The sequence below is a fragment of the Schistocerca nitens genome, chromosome 2 (genome assembly GCF_023898315.1).
Source record: "Schistocerca nitens isolate TAMUIC-IGC-003100 chromosome 2, iqSchNite1.1, whole genome shotgun sequence".
NCBI lineage: Eukaryota > Metazoa > Arthropoda > Insecta > Orthoptera > Acrididae > Schistocerca > Schistocerca nitens.
In genome coordinates this window covers 651,788,019-651,807,467 of record NC_064615.1, presented here as the reverse complement: position 1 = coordinate 651,807,467, position 19,449 = coordinate 651,788,019, and the positions used below count along the sequence as shown (strand labels likewise).

The window sequence follows — 19,449 nt, the reverse complement described above, 5'->3', positions numbered from 1 at the left end:
TGGGCCGGCCGCTGTGACCGAGCGGTTCTAGGCGCTTCAGTCTGGAACCGCGCGATCGATACGGTCGCAGGTTCGAATCCTGCCTCGGGCATAGATGTGTGTGATAGGTTAGTTGGGTTTTCTCATAGTGCTCAGAGCCATTTGAACCATTTTGAACGGCAATGGAGAATGAAACTGAAGAACTATACATATAACTTCAACCAAAAAGATTACATTATGACTTTGTTATTCGCAGATGACAAAGTGTTAATTTCGAATAATGAAGATGGACTGCAGAAAGCTGCCTATGAACTATACCAAACATGCCAGATATATAATATGTCAATTGTAGTGTCGGCAGACTTGCCAACACTACGCACACTAATTGAAAGAGGCGGCCAAGATGCACGCGCTAACTCACGAAGGATGGAGTGAGGTCTGAAACAAGAAACGTAATGAATGCTATAAAGAAAAGTACGTAGCTTCTCGAATACTTAACTTTAATCCATCCTTTGTATACATCGTTCTTGATGAGACATCTGGAGATTGTGGCGATACAAGTGAGACTCTTTAGAAACAAGCTATCTAAGGCTAATGGCGCCTTGCTAGGTCGTAGCCATGGACTTAGCTGAAGGCTATTCTAACTGTCTCTCGGCAAATGAGAGAAAAGCTTCGTCAGTGTAGTCGCTAGCAAAGTCGTCGTACAACTGGGGCGAGTGCTAGTACGTCTCTCGAGACCTGCCGTGTGGTGGCGCTCAGTCTGCGATCCTGACAGTGGCGACACGCGGGTCCGACATGTACTAGTGGACCGCGGCCGATTTAAGCTACCACCTAGCAAGTGTGGTGTCTGGCGGTGACACCACATCAATATCAATACAAAAAAAAGCCATGGCTTTCTGTGGAAAAAAATCCAGTAAGAAGAAAAATAATTATAGACAACAAGATTATAGAGCAAGTAGATATATTCAAATTTCTAGGAACCATGCTGTCGTACAGGGGAGACCTAGATCAAAAAGACAAAATTGAGAAATTTCACTACCGTACTTTAATGGCACTATCAGAAGAGCCCTCGAACGTAAAGTAAAAACAGAAACATACCTAAAAAATTTTATAAAGTTATGTCAGTACCAACGTTACTATATGGAAGTGAATCATGGATGATGAAAAAGAAAGATAAAATAAAATTACAACCCAATGAAATTAAAGTCCTTAGGTATAGAGCAGGATACACCAAGCTAGACTACAAAAGAAATACAGATATCAGGAAGGAATTAAATATTTTCGATATAAACAGTAAGGTTGTCGAATACCGACAAAATATCCCATCTTTTACGAATGGACAAATCAAGATTAGCACTACATTTTTGACGATATACTCCGCAAGGTAAAAGAATCATTGGAATACCTGCAAAACGATGGAAGGACCAGGTGTAGCTGCAACAGGCTGCATGACGGGAGAAGAAGAAGAAGAAGAAGAAGAAGAAGAAGAAGAAGGAGGTTAAAAAATTATTATTATATTGAAAGTTAAGGAAAGGATATCGCACGATCAGGCCCTGAAAACCTAGCACTATCGACCGAGTGCCGCATCTTCTTCATCCTGAAGCGCTACCTTTTTTGACATTCTTGGTTTTTTTACGGGAAAGCAAGCTTCACTGAACACGGCAGCCAGAAATATAATATAGTTCGTCGTATAGTTCACTGCGAAAAAGGTAATTAACATTTATTTGGAGCTTTTTACCTCAAATGTGCCCTCTTCCTCTGCTTTCGTATCAGTCCAGTGAGAAAATTGATTAACGCGCTTGCTAGATGGCAGGTGGCTGGCTCTGAGCACTATGGGACTTAACATCTCTGGTCATCAGTCCCTTAGAACTCAGAACTACTTAAACCTAACTAACCTAAGGACATCACACAACACCCAGTCATCACGAGGCAGAGAAAATCCCTGACCCCGCCGGGAATCTAACCCGGGAACCCGGGCGCGGGAAGCGAGAACGCTACCGCACGACCACGAGCTGCGGACAGATGGCAGGTGACCAATCAACTTACTACAGGAATAGCAAGTAATTTATTGAAAACTGATCGGTACGAAATATTTCAGCGAGTCTTTGGTTTCATTTAAAGAAATATGGCACGAGAGAACGCGATTAGCGTTCGGTCGTTCGCCTCCAACGATTCGTCACCAATTTTTCTTATGTGGAGCCTCAAATAAAAATCAATAAGTTCAATGAATATTATTTGGATGAGGAAAATTCGGATAGGTGATGGAACTGAAATGACAGACACGGCTACATATGAGATATTACAATAATTATTCATGCAATTTAGCATACAGAACCTAACCTACACGTAGCTTATAGAACCACAGTAACAAGAAGGAAGGCAGGTTCCCAGACAGTAGAAGGACCGATCTCCATTTTCCCCGCGATAGGCAGTTACGAAGCAGAGACATCGATTATACACCAATACGAGTCGATAAAAATAAAAGAAACCTCTCTCCATAAAAAACAGAAATTTAAAAATCCATCATTGAAATTATGAACTCAAGTTATTGCACAAAATGTGAAATAAACGATACGTGTGTACCATGTCAATAACTGTACTGAGCTCAAACGTCAGAAGCGTGCTTCCTCACCCCAGCCAACGTTCGGTAGGCCGCGAGCTCTCAGGTAAACTCACCTGAGATCCCGCGGCCCACCGAACGTTGACTGGGGTGAGGAAGCACGCTTCTGACGTTTGAGCTAAGTACACCAATTGACATGGTACACGCGTACCGTTTATTTCACATTATATTCGAGTCTTTTGCCCTTTTGGGCGTTCTGTATTGATACTGTACCATGCCTCTTTAGGCAGTTTGTCGTTTAGTGTGTTCCGAAGAAGGCATGGTTATCCGCGCCGAAACCTAGGTCAACAGCCGGTTTCTATTTGCAATCGAGGCGGATTCTTTATAATCATTAAATTATTCACGACCGCTGACGCGCTGAAATGTTAAAAGTTCTCAATTTATTGCCGTGGTAATGTTTTGAGATGCAGTACTGGTGAGGGGGTGTCACGGGGCCAGCAAACCGTAATCCCGGTCATTGGCGACATTTAGAACTTGGAGCCGCTATCTGTCTATCAGATGGCTCCTCAAATGGCATGACGAGGCTGAGTGCAACTCTGCCCGTCTCAGCAAGGGAAAAATCACTAGCAGTAGCATGAAGCGGATCCGGGTCCCCTGCATGAGGCCTGTTGCGCTGATCACTCTGCCACAGAGGCGGACATTTTTTTACTATTATATTAAAATGAAAATCATAGGTATCCATACATAGCACATTAAAATTAGTGGTGACAGTATGCTCTATTTGTGGGAAGGGGCCGGAGAGGCAGTAACTCCCTTCGCACTGAAACTAGCATAGAGTCCGTAGTGCACTGTCAGACACCCGCGACGTCGATCGTTAAAATATTCGAGAAGCCGTTCCCGCCCCTCCTTCGCGCCTCGCGGCGGCTGTTTTCAGCCCGTTTTAATTGCGTTATCGGCTGCTGGAACTTCTTTATGGCGTGGCGGCAGCTTGTGTACTGAAGGGCGAGCCGGGGGCGAGAGGCGGCCTGGGAAAGAGCGGCCTTTGTGTGTCGCAGCGGCTCCAAACTTGCTCTAAACGACTTTGATCCGCCGGCGGCCGGCGCTGAATAATGCACGGCCGCCAGCGAGGCTGGCCTGCGTGTCTCCGGGCGCCTTCCCAGTGTGCTGTGCGTTGCGGATCAGGTCTGAGGACCACATGCACGGCCAAAGCTGGCGTCAGAGTTCTTGTTCTCGCGGTTAAAGGGAACCTCGGACTACAATGTTTAGAGCAATGTTCCACACTTAGCGCCCCATAACCAATGCCTGTTTCTTTTTCCGATGCCAGTGCGTCACTTGAGTCGACTTTCCCTAGCGTTTCATGTAAATTACTGGAATATGGACAATGAACACACCTAAACGCATGATGCAGATACGTCATTAGTCACCGATTTGTCTCACTGAAGCCAGTTAACCGAGTTGTCGTCATGTGCACCACGTAGCAGCCTCACATTGATTCAAATGGCAGTTTTTCCTGAAGAATGCATGTAATTTACCCATGTAATATCTAACTTACGGCGGGCGTCCAATGAGCAATACAACGCATTTTTTTCTCGGCTAATTTCACTTTAAAAACTGCAGGATTTGTTGTGGGACATCGTGGAATATTCCCTCTTCAGCCCCTATAGTTTCATGAATTTCCGATAGGTTATGGCGCCATATGTAACCTTCAAAATGGCATCTGTAACGGAGGTACGTTCCACGCAGAGAACTATTATTGAGTTCCCTTTGGCGGAAAACCAGAGCACCGCAGATGTTCATTGGTGCTTGGAGAATATGTACTAAGACCTGGCAGTGAATAAAAGCACGATGAGTCGTTGGGCGACAAGATCACGCAAACCTGCCCGATCCCCCGCCTGCAAGCCGGCTGCGCGCTACTGTGACTCTTGCAATGGTGGAACGTGCGGACACTCTCACTCGAGGTGATCGCCGAATTAACAAACATCTCGCTGCACAACTGAACGTCCCTGTTGGCAGTGATGACACACCCGTCCACCAGTTTGGGTGCGCACGCTGGGTTCCTCGGCCGCCTAACAGAAGACCATAACGACCAACGAAAGACCATTTGTGAGAAATTGCTTTCGCGTTATGAGGCCGACCGTGACAATTTTTTGTCGAATACCGTCACAGACTATGAAACATGGGTTCATCACTTCGAACAGGAAACAATAAGATATCCTCTGAAGAAAAATTTCAAAGCTGCACCCATAGCCGTAAAGTCATCTGGGACTCCGAAGGGGTTATTCTGAGGTCCTCCCTCATGCTGCAATGATCAATGCGGAAGGTTATTGTGCTGCTCCCAGCAAGTTGAAGAAACAACTTTAGCGTGTTCATCGCCGCAAGAATGGAAACGAACTTCTCCATGATAACGCAAGGCCTCACATAAGTCTGCCCACTCGAAACAAGCTCACAGTACTTCATCAGACGGTTCTTCCTCATCCACCCAGCAGCCCGAATCTCACACCTTCCATGTGTTTAACCCAATGAAAGAGGAGTGGCCGAGCGGTTCTAGGCGCTACAGTCTGGAACCGCACGACCGCTACGGTCGCAGGTTCGAATCCTGCCTAGGGCATGGATGTGTGTGATGTCCTTAGGTTAGTTAGGTTTAAGTAGTTCTAAGTTCTAAGTGGGTGATGGTTCAAATGGCTCTGAGCACTATGGGACTTAACATCTGTGGTCATCAGTCCCCTACAACTTAGAACTACTTAAACCTAACTAACCTATGGACATCACACACATCCATGCCCGAGGCAGGACTCGAACCTGCGACCGTAGCGGTCACGCGGTTCCAGACTGAAGCGCCTAGAACCGCACGCCCACACCGGCCGGCTAAGTGGGTGATGACCTGAGACGTTAAGTCCCATAGTGCTCAGAGCCAGCCAATGAAAGAGGCAGCGGGAAGCAGTAGGTGGATGATGGGGAAGTTAGTGATGCAACAACGCTGCTCCGACGTCGCCCAGTAGAGTGGTAGCATGCGAGCATACAGACCCTCCTAGTAAGGTGGCGTAATGCCGTAGCATTGGACAGAGATTATGTTCAAAAATAGTTTTGTAGCCAAAAGAGTGGGGAATAATATTGTGTGTTGGAATCCTGACTAAGACCAGCTTGTTTTCGAAAAAAAAAAAAAGTGTTCCATTACTTACTGAACACCCCTCGTAGAAAACAGTAGTTTGCCGAATATTCTTCCAAACATGCAAACCAAAAGCTGAATGTAACCTGGAATGTCATTACCCTGCGATGTGTGATGTCATTTCCCTGCGATGTGTGGAACTCTTTCGACACATCGAAATTAAACACACAACCAGTTTGTAGTGGCGACACACTTCTTTATTACAAACATATTGCTCTTATAAAATTAACAGTAGCAACGACTATAGAAAGGGGCTTCCCTTATATAACCACATAATTTTCAAAATTGTCTCAACCAAATTTCATTAATTAAAACAATGTTCATAAAAGCACCATTAATCAAATATGACTGAGTGAGCTAAATCACACAAACTTCATGACTTAGATGGAACTGTTTTTCACATGACTCACATCAAAACTCCGACTGCTTCCAACAGCAAAAGAATGCATTACGTCCAACAAACTCAGATCTTTCAAACTTTCATTAAATAAAACAATATTCATAAAACCATTATTAATAAAATATAACTGCCGTAGCTAAACGTCACATGCTTCATAACTTACATTGAAACTGTTTTTCATATAATTCACATCAAAACTCTAAAACTACTTCCACAACGAAGGGGGCGCATTAAGTCCAACAAATACAAATCTTTCAAAATTTGCTTTGCCAACTTTCATTAATTAAAACAATATTCATAAAACGACAATCAACCAAATCTCAAACATGCTTGAATTAACATAGTAACTGGTTTTCATGTACCTCAGGACCCAGCTAAGAACATTAATCCACTTAAGTCCAATAAGCTCAGACCTTTCCACAATTGATCTTAAAATTTCTGACAAATTAACAGAATTGTAATACATTGAATATAATAATAGCATATGAAATCGTCTTAACACAGGACCGCCTCAACTTTACGAGAAATTGGTGATGGACGCGAGCAAACAGAAAGGTTCTAACAGATACAGGAGATGCACGGACCAGAAGGTGAAATAAAAATATACTCAACTTTGATCTACAAGTAAGCTTGCGTAAAACCACAACGCTCCACCGGCAAGATGGAATTACCGCACGTTAACAACTTAACCATAGACACCGATCCAGGTCCTTAATTTTCACTCTTCCATCTTGATACCCCGATCGGAGCTTGCTCGCGTCGACCACCGCCAATTATCTGAAACATAAACACATCAGCGCCACACAACATTCTGACGCAACAGATACAGAAGGATGTTAACCCAACTAGTTATCAATAAACCTTTAATTCTACGCGGCACAAATTAACGTTAAGCAGACTTAACATACGTAACATTGTATCTTAAGATTTGATTACACAACCTCTAAAACAACAAATAAAATAATAAAATAGAAGAGGAATCAGGGAAAATACTTCGGCCCGCTTCTGAACCCCAGCCACAAACTTACGCACTACTTGGTATGTATTAAACACGGCTTCATGTCTATTGGTTGTGCGTCACTAGCAGTCCCTTACATGCCGTCAACATATGAGGTAGCGAGATCAAAGGTAACTGGAACAGCCAAGATAGTTTCCAGTGAACAGGGCTATTCAATTATCATGAACAAAACCCACCCATGAACACTTCGACGACTCCGGTTCATTGACTTTGAATCACATGCAAGAGACACGACGGAAATCTGTCCTTCACATATCCAAGAAACCCCAGTCACCTCGTCAGCCGATCTGCATTACAGCGGCTAAACACGCCGCAGCAGCGGCCCACGTTGCTTCGTCGAACCCACTCGGCTACTCGCCACGCTGCATTCAGGCACAACGCCAGACGTGACTGTCGCTGACACAGCTGATACCCGAACTGAAGACCCAGAGAGCGCGCGCGCGCCGCAGTTAAATAGCAATCCGCCAAAGATACGAAGCCAAGCAGGCATCGAAAATCGACTCAGACGATCGCGATGAAATCGATGAAAAATGGCGCCACCGGCGCACCAACTCACCCTGGAACACACGTTCCTTGGTGTTGCACTAGACAGGTCACTGAGTACAAACCTCACTGCAAGGAGACCCGCCAGCTAGAACTAACATACTACGAAAATTGGCTAACAGCGAATGGGAAAACTAGACCAAAGACCCAGAAGCACAGCCCAGGAACTGTACTCCTCCAAGGTAGAATATGCGAACGGGGGCGTACCGAGGGCGTGGCGAAATGGGCTCCCGCCAAGGGCGGTGGCACACAGGAGGAACAAAACCTGACCGGAATAAAAATCCAGAAAGTGAGACGGTTGGAGAAGCAGCCGCGAGAGGCAGGTGAATTCTCCTGTCCCTCGTCTTCGTACCTTCTGCCTCGAAAATAAACCTTCCCCTCGGCTCGCGACTGAAAACTCACACCCAAGTCACAGTGTCATTTTATCCAAGAAGCATCACAAAGAAACGACCATAACAGAAAAGACGTTGTTACTGACATGGTTTAGTGGCAACAGTGCACTTGGTTCACACAGCTGTCGCTTACATAACTCCCTCATCTTCAACAACGTTGTTCTTGCTATTACTTCGCTACAGTACGAAGGGCATGCAATAAGTAAATCAACACTTTTTTTCCGAAAGCAGTTTGGTTTTATTCTGGATTCCAATACATCATATTATTCCGCTCTCTTTCAGCTACAAGCCAACGGCCTTGCCGCAGTGGTAACACCGGTTTCCGTCAGAATACCGACGTTAAGCGCTGGCGGGCTGGGCTAGCAGTTGGATGGGTGACCATTCGGTCTGCCGAGCGCTGTTGGCAAGCGCGGTGCACTCAGCCCTTGTGAGACAACCTGAGGAGCTACTTGATTGAGAAGTAGCGGCTCCAGTATCGGAAACTGACCTACAGCTGGGAGAGCGATGTGATGACCACATGCCCCTCCATATCCGCATCCTGTGATGCCTGTTGACTGAGGATGGCACGGCGGCCAGTGGGTACCTTTGGGCCTTCATGTCCTGTGCGGGAGGAGTTTCAGCTACAAAACCCTATTTTCTAACATTATCTTCTTTCAATGCGACAGCCTTACTGTGAGGGCCTGTATGCTCGCACCGGCATAGGGGTCGACGTCGGAGCCAGCGTCTTGCTGCCTCAATAACCTCCCCTTCATCCACGTATTGGTTCCCGCGGAATACATCCTTCACTGGGCCAAACAGATGTAAGTCGCAAGGTGCGAGATCCGGGTTGCATGGTGGATAAAGAGGAACAGTCCAATGATCACGTGGGCTCCTCCCGGGTGCGCAGACTTGTGTGAGACCTTGCGTTATCATGGAAAGGAGGACGTTCGTTTCCATTTTTGTGGCGACGAACACACTGAAGTCGTCTCTTCAATTTCCTGTGAGTAGTACAATAGACTTCGTTGCACTATGAGGGAGGACATCATACAAAAGAAACCCTTCAGAGTCCCAGAAGACCATCACCATGGCTTTACCGTCTGAGGTTGCGCCTTTGAATTTTTTCTTAGGAGAAGCGGTGGCGAGGCACCAATCCATGGATTGCCGTTTTGTTTTCGGTTCGAAATGATGAACCCATGCTTATCGTCTATGACGATTCTCGACAAAAAAAACAAAAAACAAACGCGCAAGCAATTCCGCACAGATGGTCCTTCGCTGCTCTTTATGGCGGCGAGGAACCCTGCGGACACCCAGTTTATAGTACCCCAGCTGGAGAATGAGTGTGTCCGCACCATCAACAGACACCTGTTGAGCAGCAAGGTGTTTGACTGTGATCCGTCGATCACCTCGCCTGAGAGTGTTCGCACCTTTCAACATTGCAGGAGTCACAGCTGTGTCCGGGCGGCCGGCACGCGGGAGATAGAACGGGTTTGTGCGACTTTGTTGTGGCGATGACCTCGCCCAACGAATCCCCGTGCTTTTGTTCTCTGCCACGTATCCGTAGACATTCTGCAAGCGCCTATGAATATCTGCAATGCTCCGGTTTTCCTCCAAAAGAAACTCAATGACACCTCTCTGAATCGAACGCAGCGCTGTTATCGACACCCTTTCGAATGTTATACTTAGCGCCGCCACCTATCGGAATTTCTTGAAACTATAGGAGTTGAAGCAGAAATAATACACTATGTCACATAATAAACTCTGCAGTTTTTCAGTCGAGATAGGACGAAAAGAAATGTGTTGCTTTACTTATTGAACACCCTGAAACGTCCCCTTAGAAAAATTAATGAATGACTGTGCTGATAAACATCTTATGTTATTTGATTTTCAAACAGCTGAGCAAAACTGAACGTACTCAGACATTCACTAAAGTGACACACAATATTTTTAGCGCAACGCAATCTGACTTCAAAAAATCCCTACAAAAGAATGTCCCTGACTAACATTAACCTATACGTTTAACAAATCACTTACCTCACAAAAATCTTCGTTACAAGAACTACTGCAATACAGCGAGCGCCACTACTGCCAACTAAATAAAAGATTCAAACTACTGAAGGCACTAACTACTGCTAGGCATAGTTAGCAAATTAAAGATTTTGGTAAAGAACAAACAATGTATTTACCTTAATAGTGTTCAAAAGTCATAATATATATGTATCAGTTTATGACATCCAGTCTTTTTTACTGTCTCTGTCCAGATCATCAAATGGTTCAAATGGCTCTGAGCACTATGGGACTTAACATCTTAGGTCATCAGTCCCCTAGAACTTAGAACTACTTAAACCTAACTAACCCAAGGACATCACACACATCCATGCCGGAGGCAGGATTCGAGCCTGCGACCGTAGCAGTCACGCGGTTCCAGACTGAAGCGCCTAGAACCGCACGGCCACCGCGGCCGGCTTCCATATCATCCGCTCTGAAAACTCTGCTATCTCTCTCTCCACATCCACCACTGCTGGCGGCTCACCTCCAACTGCGCAACGCTACACGCTGTTAACAGCCAACTGCCCAACACTACAATTGCCAACAACAATGCAAACCAGCCACAGACTGCACACAGCACAGCCAGTGATTTTCATACAGAGCGCTACGTGGCGTTACCAATAAAAAACCTACAGCCTACTTACATAGCCCCCATGCTCCCCACATAAAATTTTACAAATTGTTTTGGGCACTGGCCAATACATATTTGTTAAAATTTTTTCACAGTTACAATAACAAAGAAATCAAATGCACACACATATTGATACAATGTTGGTTGAAAGCTAAAATTTTCTCACAGTCCATAAAGACAGTCCTGATCGATCATCACAGTAAAATAGCAGTGTTTTCCTCAAAGTCTGAGCAGTAAAATAAAATGCACACAGAAGTAGTGGATTTCCATGCAGTCTTGAAGAAGTAGTGTTGTCCTTCCAACGGAAAGACAGTGCTGACTCTTGACATGCAGACAGGTAATGGGCCACAACAGAGCAAACCCACCGCAGAGTTAGTCGAAGTTTTGAAGAATATTGGTAGGTAGGTCATCACAGAGTAGACCCACTGTAGTCCTGGTAGAGACTACGGTATTGGTGGGCTACCAGAGGTGCAGAACCACTGCAGTCCTTGTAGAAATAATGGTATTGGTGGGCCATCAAAGATGCAGACCCACTGTAGTCCTTGTAGAGATAATGGTATAGGTGGGCCATCAAAGATGCAAACCCACTATAGTCCTTGTAGAGACGGCCAGCAGCCATTTATTGTGACTGTGCAGGTGCACAATCACCATCGAGGAGTCTTGCGGACAATATAGCAAGTCCATGAACCACCACTTGTGCACTCACAAAAAATTTTTTTGAAATGTCCTTAGAACCAGCAATGCTGTTATCCAGTCCCTTACTGAATTATTAACACACATGCAAACACTAACAGTCCTCTTTTTTTTCACATATTGTGCATATACTATGACCAACAGAAATATGTGCAGTGAAATGAATACTTACAAGTTACTTAATTTGATGAACTGGTGTCAATTCCAATTTTATAACATGAGAATACAATAACAAAGGTACAAAATACATCATTAAAGAACATAACAATACAGATAACATTTGTAGTAATACAGGCTTTACAAAGAATCGAAATAACATATACATCAGTGTTACAGGAATTATGACGTAAGTACATACGTAAAAGATCAGAATAACTTTTGAAACATCAACTTCAGACATGAGCAACAAAACAGAACAGATAAATAATGTCTAAACATCTTTACAAAGTAAATAACACAGTATTAGAAAAATTCCACAACATAACTCTCCTCAGCTAAACACATAAAGACAGGAAAAACACAAATACACAAGGGTACACAAACACACAGCAGAATAACATAAGAGGAAAGGGTAGTGTTTGTTTTCAGTGTAACATTTGGTACTGTAGTCCAACCTAAAACTTCATTCCATAGATCTTTCGTCTTATTTCAACATTTGTTCCCACCAAAAAAATCCAATCCAAGCATGCTTTCTGTATTTATATGTTCACATATTTCTTACCTCATTATTTATTTTCCATTATCTTACCTCATCATTTGTTTCCAGGAAAATCCTACTTAAACCTGTTGTCCCTAAACACTACTTTTTTGTTCATATCCTCTTTCAAAATACTTTTTTTGGCCAAACCATTTTCTTACAGCTTCTCAATGCATTTCTTCCAATTCATCACAACTCGTTCTCTCATATAGCCTATCCCATCTTAAGCTAACTTAAATCTACTGAGCTCAGATGCTAAACTAAGGGACGAGGCAATGCAGCAGCACAAAACAATTAACACAAACGGCAATGACAAAAAATTCAAATTGGCAAAGCAAGCAGCAGTATATATAAATTAGCAGAGTAATTGCAATATTACAACTAATATAAGGCAATGTGCAGCAAACAAGAAAAATAAATTAGTAGTAAAACTGGCTTAACACATGGTAAAATTCAGTAGAACTATGCCTGGCAAACAACAGCAGCAAATGCTATAACTTATATCTAAACATGACAAAGCGCAAGCAGAAAAAATATGACAGTAAAAATGGCCATGTTTAATACCTATGTCACATCTTAACACTAGAGTGATGCATCACCTTGATTTATCTACGAAACGAGTTACCAAGTCATTGACAAAAATTATGTATGCAATTCCTGTGAAGGGAAATGTCTTTTTGTGCTCCCTCGTTTTTTTTTTGGAAGTAGATCATAAAATGGTTATTTACTGGATCTGTAGGCATAAAATATCTATATTAGTACATCTATTAAATTTTATTTTAACCAATGCTGCAGTGCAGCTAGAAACTAGATATTAAACAAAATGAGCAAATTCTCAATTAGAAAGACAATAGATGTAAAATGTTTCTCATCATTTCATTAGGCATTTTAGTAAATATCATAAATTAAGAGCTCCACAGTATAATCATTTTTTTTCAAGCTTGAGCGTGTCGTATTTGCGATTCTTTCTACAAAGAAATGTCAATAGCGAGGATAATGGCCTCCTTTTTTCTCCACCTATGCCTCTGAAAGGCACACACTAATGGCTTTTTTCCAGGCGACTGTCGTGCAGCTGGGTGCCTACGACGCATTACGTGAAGGTCACTTAACTTTCTTACCGAAATATTTACGACACCAGTTTGCACTAAAGTGACAGTCTCATATAAAAAATTTCACAGGTCGAGAATTTGCGTTGCAAATGTGTAGAAACAAAATCCTATGAATATAACAGAGTCCAAAAAATTTTCGCCGGCATTGTGATACATTTATGCGTTTACACACATTTCATAACTCTTAAAGTACGATTCTTGGTTTCCAACATCCTTTTTCACTAGTCAGAGTCCCTAACCACTACTCATTATTCCTTACCTTATGACACATATACATATTCATCAACACCTCTTCAATATTTCATCATAATAAATATGTAGCATAATCAAATTCCTCATATAGCATCAGCTTATTGATCATAAACATACCTCAATAGCATAATACACATTGTCATCATAATAATAACATCATAAAAACTCAGCCAAATCTCAAAAACGTCGTAGCAATGATTTCAAAACCTAAAAAAAAAATTCTCTGCTCATTTCAATAGTGTCATCTACCTCAAACGTACTTTAAAAATCGTGACCCCATACCAAATGCGACATTCAAAGCTCTCATAGTATCACAATGGTTCTGAAAAAATATGAAGAATTCACAAAGTACAGACGAATACAATTTCATTAGTGTGAAGATTAGATTAGATTAGATTAGTTTTCGTTCCATAGATCCGTGCTGAGGAGATTCTCGTGGATGTGGAACATGTCAATTTTTTTAAGCTGAAATAACAATACTAATAGTATGAATATATACAATACATCATTTGTTTCTATTAAAAAATTCGTCATTGGAGTAGAAGGAGTTGGCCACTAGTAAGTCTTTCAGGCTCCTTTTAAACTGATCTTTATTTGTAACTAAATTTTTTATGTTTACTGGCAAATCATTGAAGATGAGTGTTCCTGAGTAGTGCACCCCTTTTTGAACTAAAGTAAGTGCTTTTAAGTCCTTGTGCAGATCATTTTTGTTCCTGGTATTGTATGTATGAACTGAGCTGTTTGTTGGAAAAAGAGATATATTATTTAGAACAAATTTCATTAATGAGTAAATATACTGAGAGACAGTAGTTAGTATACCCAGTTCTTTGAAGAGGTTTCTACAGGATGTTCGTGAATTTACTCCACAAATAATACGTATTACACGCTTTTGGACTCTGAAAACTTTTGTTTGACTTGAAGAGTTACCCTAAAATATTATACCATATGACATTATGGAATGAAAGTAGGCAAAGTATGCAAGCTTTTTCATTTTTATGTCGCCTATGTCTGCTAACACTCGAATTGCAAATACAGATTTGTTAAGGCATTTCTGTAGTTCTGTGATGTGCTCTTCCCAACTGAATTTATTATCAAGTTGTAATCCCAGGAATTGAAGACTGTCAACCTCTTCTATCTGCTCTTCTTTGTATTTTATGCATATGCTGGGTGGAAACCTCTTACAGGTTCTGAATTGCATATAGTGAGTCTTTTCGAAGTTTAATGTCAGTGAGTTGGCTTTAAACCATTTATTAATATCCATGGAAATCCCATTAGCAGATCTTTCTAGAATTACACTTGACATACTATTTATTGCAATACTTGTGTCATCTGCAAACAAAACGAACTCTGCTTCTGGCAGTGTAACTGATGAGAGACCATTAATGTACCACATGTAATTTCTTCCCATTCTGATGATGACTGATGACTTAATTCACTAGTCCCTTGCACTGACACCCTTTGTTTCCTGTTAGTGAGGTATGACTTGAACCATTTTGCAGCACTGCCCGTGACACCATAGAATTCTAATTTACTTAAAAGGATGTTGTGGTTCACACAATCAAATGCCTTTGACAAATCACAGAAAATACCTGCTGCTTGTAATTTGTTATTTAATGAATTAAGTACATTTTCACTGTAGGTGTAAATAGCCTTCTCGATATCAGAACCCTTCAGAAATCCAAACTGTGTTCTTGATAACATGTTATTTGTGGTCAGATGGTTGAGCAGCTTCCTGTACATTACTTTCTCTAAAATTTTTGAGAATGCTGGCAAAAGTGAAATCGGTCTGTAGTTTGATGGTATCTCTTTATCCCCTTTCTTGAATAGAGGCTTAACATCTGCATATTTTAGCCAGTCAGGAAATGTCCCAGTTATAATTGACTGGTTACACAAGTAACTTAGAATTGTGCTAAACTCACAAGAACATGCCTTAATTAACTTTGTTGATATTTCATCATACCCACTAGAATGCTTTGTTTTTAAAGATTTTATTATGGATGTTATTTCTTTTGGTGAAGTGAGTGATATATTCATGTACTTGAAGTTATTTGTGAAGGCTAGTTTCAGATAATCAAGGGCATTATTTACTGATCCTGAAAGTCCCATTCTATCAGTAACTGATATAAAGTACTTGTTAAATAGATTTGCCACGCTATGCCCATCAGTTACTAATGTGTCGTCTACCCTTAGTGCTATTTGCTCCTGTTCCTTTCTGGTTCTACCAGTCTGCTCTTTCACTATATCCCATATTGTTTTTATTTTGTTCGCTCACATTGCTATCTTCTTCTCGTAGTGCATTTGTTTAGACATCTGAATTACTTTTTTTAATGTTTTACAGTATTCCTTGTATTTAGCTAAATCATCAGCATTGGAGCTATTCTTGGTCGACAGATACATTTTCCTTTTTGTCTTACAGGAAATCTTTATTCCTTGTGTAATCCATGGTTTTATTATAGACTTCTGTTTAATTTGAGTAACTTTTAGAGGAAAACAGTTTTCAAACATGGTACTGACATTGTTCATGAATGTGTTATATTTTTCATTCATGTCATGAGCACTATAAACATCTTTCCAGTTCATATATTTGAGCAGTTTTCTAAAACACTCAATTTTTGGTTGATTGACTACTCTCCTGTACTCAGATTTAGCAGTCTTAATAATCTTCTTAGAATTTACATCTAAAACAAGGAGCTGCATGTCATGATATGATAGTCTATTTATAACAGGTTTTATGATATGATTTTGTTCCTTTGATTTGTCTATAAAAATGTTATCAATGGCTGTCCTTGAGGATTTAGTGATCCTAGTTGGAAAGTTTACAGTGTGAGTTAGATTGAAAGACAACATTACTAACTGCAGTGAATGTTTACTGGAAGATTGCATTAGAAAATCTGTATTAAAGTCACCAGCAATCAAAATTTCTTTGTTTCTTCCTGTTAAATAACCCAAAAGAGCTTCTAGGTGATTTAAGAATAGATTATAATTTCCTGCAGTTACTCGGTAAATAGTTATTATTATATAGGATCTGTTATGGAACTCTACTTCTGTTGCACATGCTTCTAGATGCTGCTCTAAACAGAATTTATTAATGTCAATGTGCTTGAATTTATGGCAGTTTTTGATAAATGTGGCAACTCCTCCTCCATCCATATCCACTCTGCAGAAGTAGGAAGCTAGCTTAAATCCTGAAATGTCTAACATATCTATATTAGTGGTCACTTGATGTTCAGAGAGGCAGATTATGTCAATTTGGTTAGATGAATTCGATTCATCGATACAAATGAGTAGTTCATCAACTTTATTTCTAAGTCCCGGAATGTTCTGGTGTAATAAAGATAACTGATACTGCATACTAATGAGATTGTAACTGCTTTGGCGAAGATGAACTGGCAGTTTCTGATTACTTTCTGTTAAACACTGTTTAAATGGAGGCTGTATGATAAAATCTGACTCCTGTTCATCTGTTTTCTCAAACTGAGTGTGTCTGCCAATCTCTCTTAAAACTCATTTTCTTTCCCCCTTCCCTATCCTAAAAAAGGCATCCCTCTGACACCTGTGACCACTGGTATTTTACCACTTGTGCCAGTGTCCCTCCTTAGGTTTTCTGCAATCAACCCAGACAGTTTTCCCTTCCCTTTCCTATTGAGGTGAAGGCCATGCCTAGTGTAGTCCCACCTATCGATAGCATCCACAGGAATCAAACCAATATGGGACCCTATATCCGTCCTAAGCAGCCATTCCAACTCCAAGTTCACCCTCCCTACGGAAGAGTTCAAATGAGGCCGATCATGGTGTCTCAACACAGACACAAATCCCACACTCGTATGCTTCGTTGCTGATGCTATCTTCACCAGGTCACTCTCTATGGAATATTCAGAGTCTCTGCCAATGCTATTTCCCGGACCACTCACTATAACCACGGCATCCTCCTTTGTGAAATCCTTGCATAAAGCACCTACATCCTCTGTTACCTGACCCAGATCTGCACTAGGCTTGAAATAGTTTGTGACCTGGTACTCTGGACCTAGATTTTCCTGCAGTAGTTGGCCAACACCTCTACCATGGGAACTACCTAACAACAGAAGTTTCTTTCTCTTTACAAATTTCCCTACCTTGTTCAAGTCCTTGAAAGCTTGTTGTGCCCTTTCTACAGCTTCAGCTACATGGGGCTCATCCGATTCTGACTGAGGCAATAGGTCAAATCTATTTTCAAGATTTATGACAAAGCTGTCTGATGCTCTCCTTTGCCTGTTCCCTCTATTACCTATTGCCACTTCCCACCTCTGTTCATCCTTCTCGCTCTTTAACCTGTCCAGATCCTCCCTTGCCTTGTCTAGGTCAGCTTGAAGAGCTACAATTTTCCCTTCCTGTTCCAGTATTTTCCTATCTCTACTACAGATCCTACAATACCACTGGTGAGCCTCATTTATGTCCCCATTTCCCACGCCACTACATTCGCCCCAATGAAAGAAACTACAGCACCCATCACACCATACTCCGGAACTAACGATCCTACGGCATGTCACACACTTCTCACTCATGGTAAAAACAGAAATCGTATAAGCTGATTTAAGTAGTGACTAAAACGTAAACAAAGGACCCTAGAAACTATTCAGGCAAATGTAAATAAATTGAAAGAGTACTGAATAAAAAAAACTGGTGATTACATATAACTCACTGTTTACTTACGATACGCGCGCGTGAAATTAAGCCTAAAATCCGTGCTATAGGCGCGAGAAGGAAAATAAACTTCTTACCCCGTTTAATCTTCTTTAGCACTTCACTAACACTTCAACTAATGTAACAACACTTATATTATATTTATACTAACTGGAAACGTTTATCTATAAGTTTAATTCACTGCTTACTTACGATTCGCGCGCGTGAAATTAGGCCTAGGATTCGTGCTACAGGCGCGAGAAGAAAAATACGCTTCTTACCCCGTTTAATCTTATTTTATACTTCACTAACACTTTCACTAATTCAACAACACCCATATTATATTTATAACACCTGTACACGTTTAAAAATACACTCCTGGAAATTGAAATAAGAACACCGTGAATTCATTGTCCCAGGAAGGGGAAACTTTATTGACACATTCCTGGGGTCAGATACATCACATGATCACACGCACAGAACCACAGGCACATAGACACAGGCAACAGAGCATGCACAATGTCGACACTAGTACAGTGTATATCCACCTTTCGCAGCAATGCAGGCTGCTATTCTCCCATGGAGACGATCGTAGAGATGCTGGATGTAGTCCTGTGGAACGGCTTGCCATGCCATTTCCACCTGGCGCCTCAGTTGGACCAGCGTTCGTGCTGGACGTGCAGACCGCGTGAGACGACGCTTCATCCAGTCCCAAACATGCTCCACGGGGGACAGATCCGGAGATCTTGCTGGCCAGGGTAGTTGACTTACACCTTCTAGAGCACGTTGGGTGGCACGGGATACATGCGGACGTGCATTGTCCTGTTGGAACAGCAAGTTCCCTTGCCGGTCTAGGAATGGTAGAACGATGGGTTCGATGACGGTTTGGATGTACCGTGCACTATTCAGTGTCCCCTCGACGATCACCAGTGGTGTACGGCCAGTGTAGGAGATCGCTCCCCACACCATGATGCCGGGTGTTGGCCCTGTGTGCCTCGGTCGTATGCAGTCCTGATTGTGGCGCTCACCTGCACGGCGCCAAAGACGCATACGACCATCATTGGCACCAAGGCAGAAGCGACTCTCATCGCTGAAGACGACACGTCTCCATTCGTCCCTCCATTCACGCCTGTCGCGACACCACTGGAGGCGGGCTGCACGATGTTGGGGCGTGAGCGGAAGACGGCCTAACGGTGTGCGGGACCGTAGCCCAGCTTCATGGAGACGGTTGCGAATGGTCCTCGCCGATACCCCAGGAGCAACAGTGTCCCTGATTTGCTGGGAAGTGGCGGTGCGGTCCCCTACGGCACTGCGTAGGATCCTAC

The 19,449-nt window shown here is 42.3% G+C and overlaps 1 pseudogene; it reads left to right on the top strand.

Moving 5' to 3' along the window:
• The first annotated feature begins 8,346 nt into the window (after window positions 1–8,346).
• LOC126237823 (5S ribosomal RNA) lies at window positions 8,347–8,464 on the top strand (annotated as a pseudogene).
• The last annotated feature ends 10,985 nt before the right edge of the window (window positions 8,465–19,449 follow it).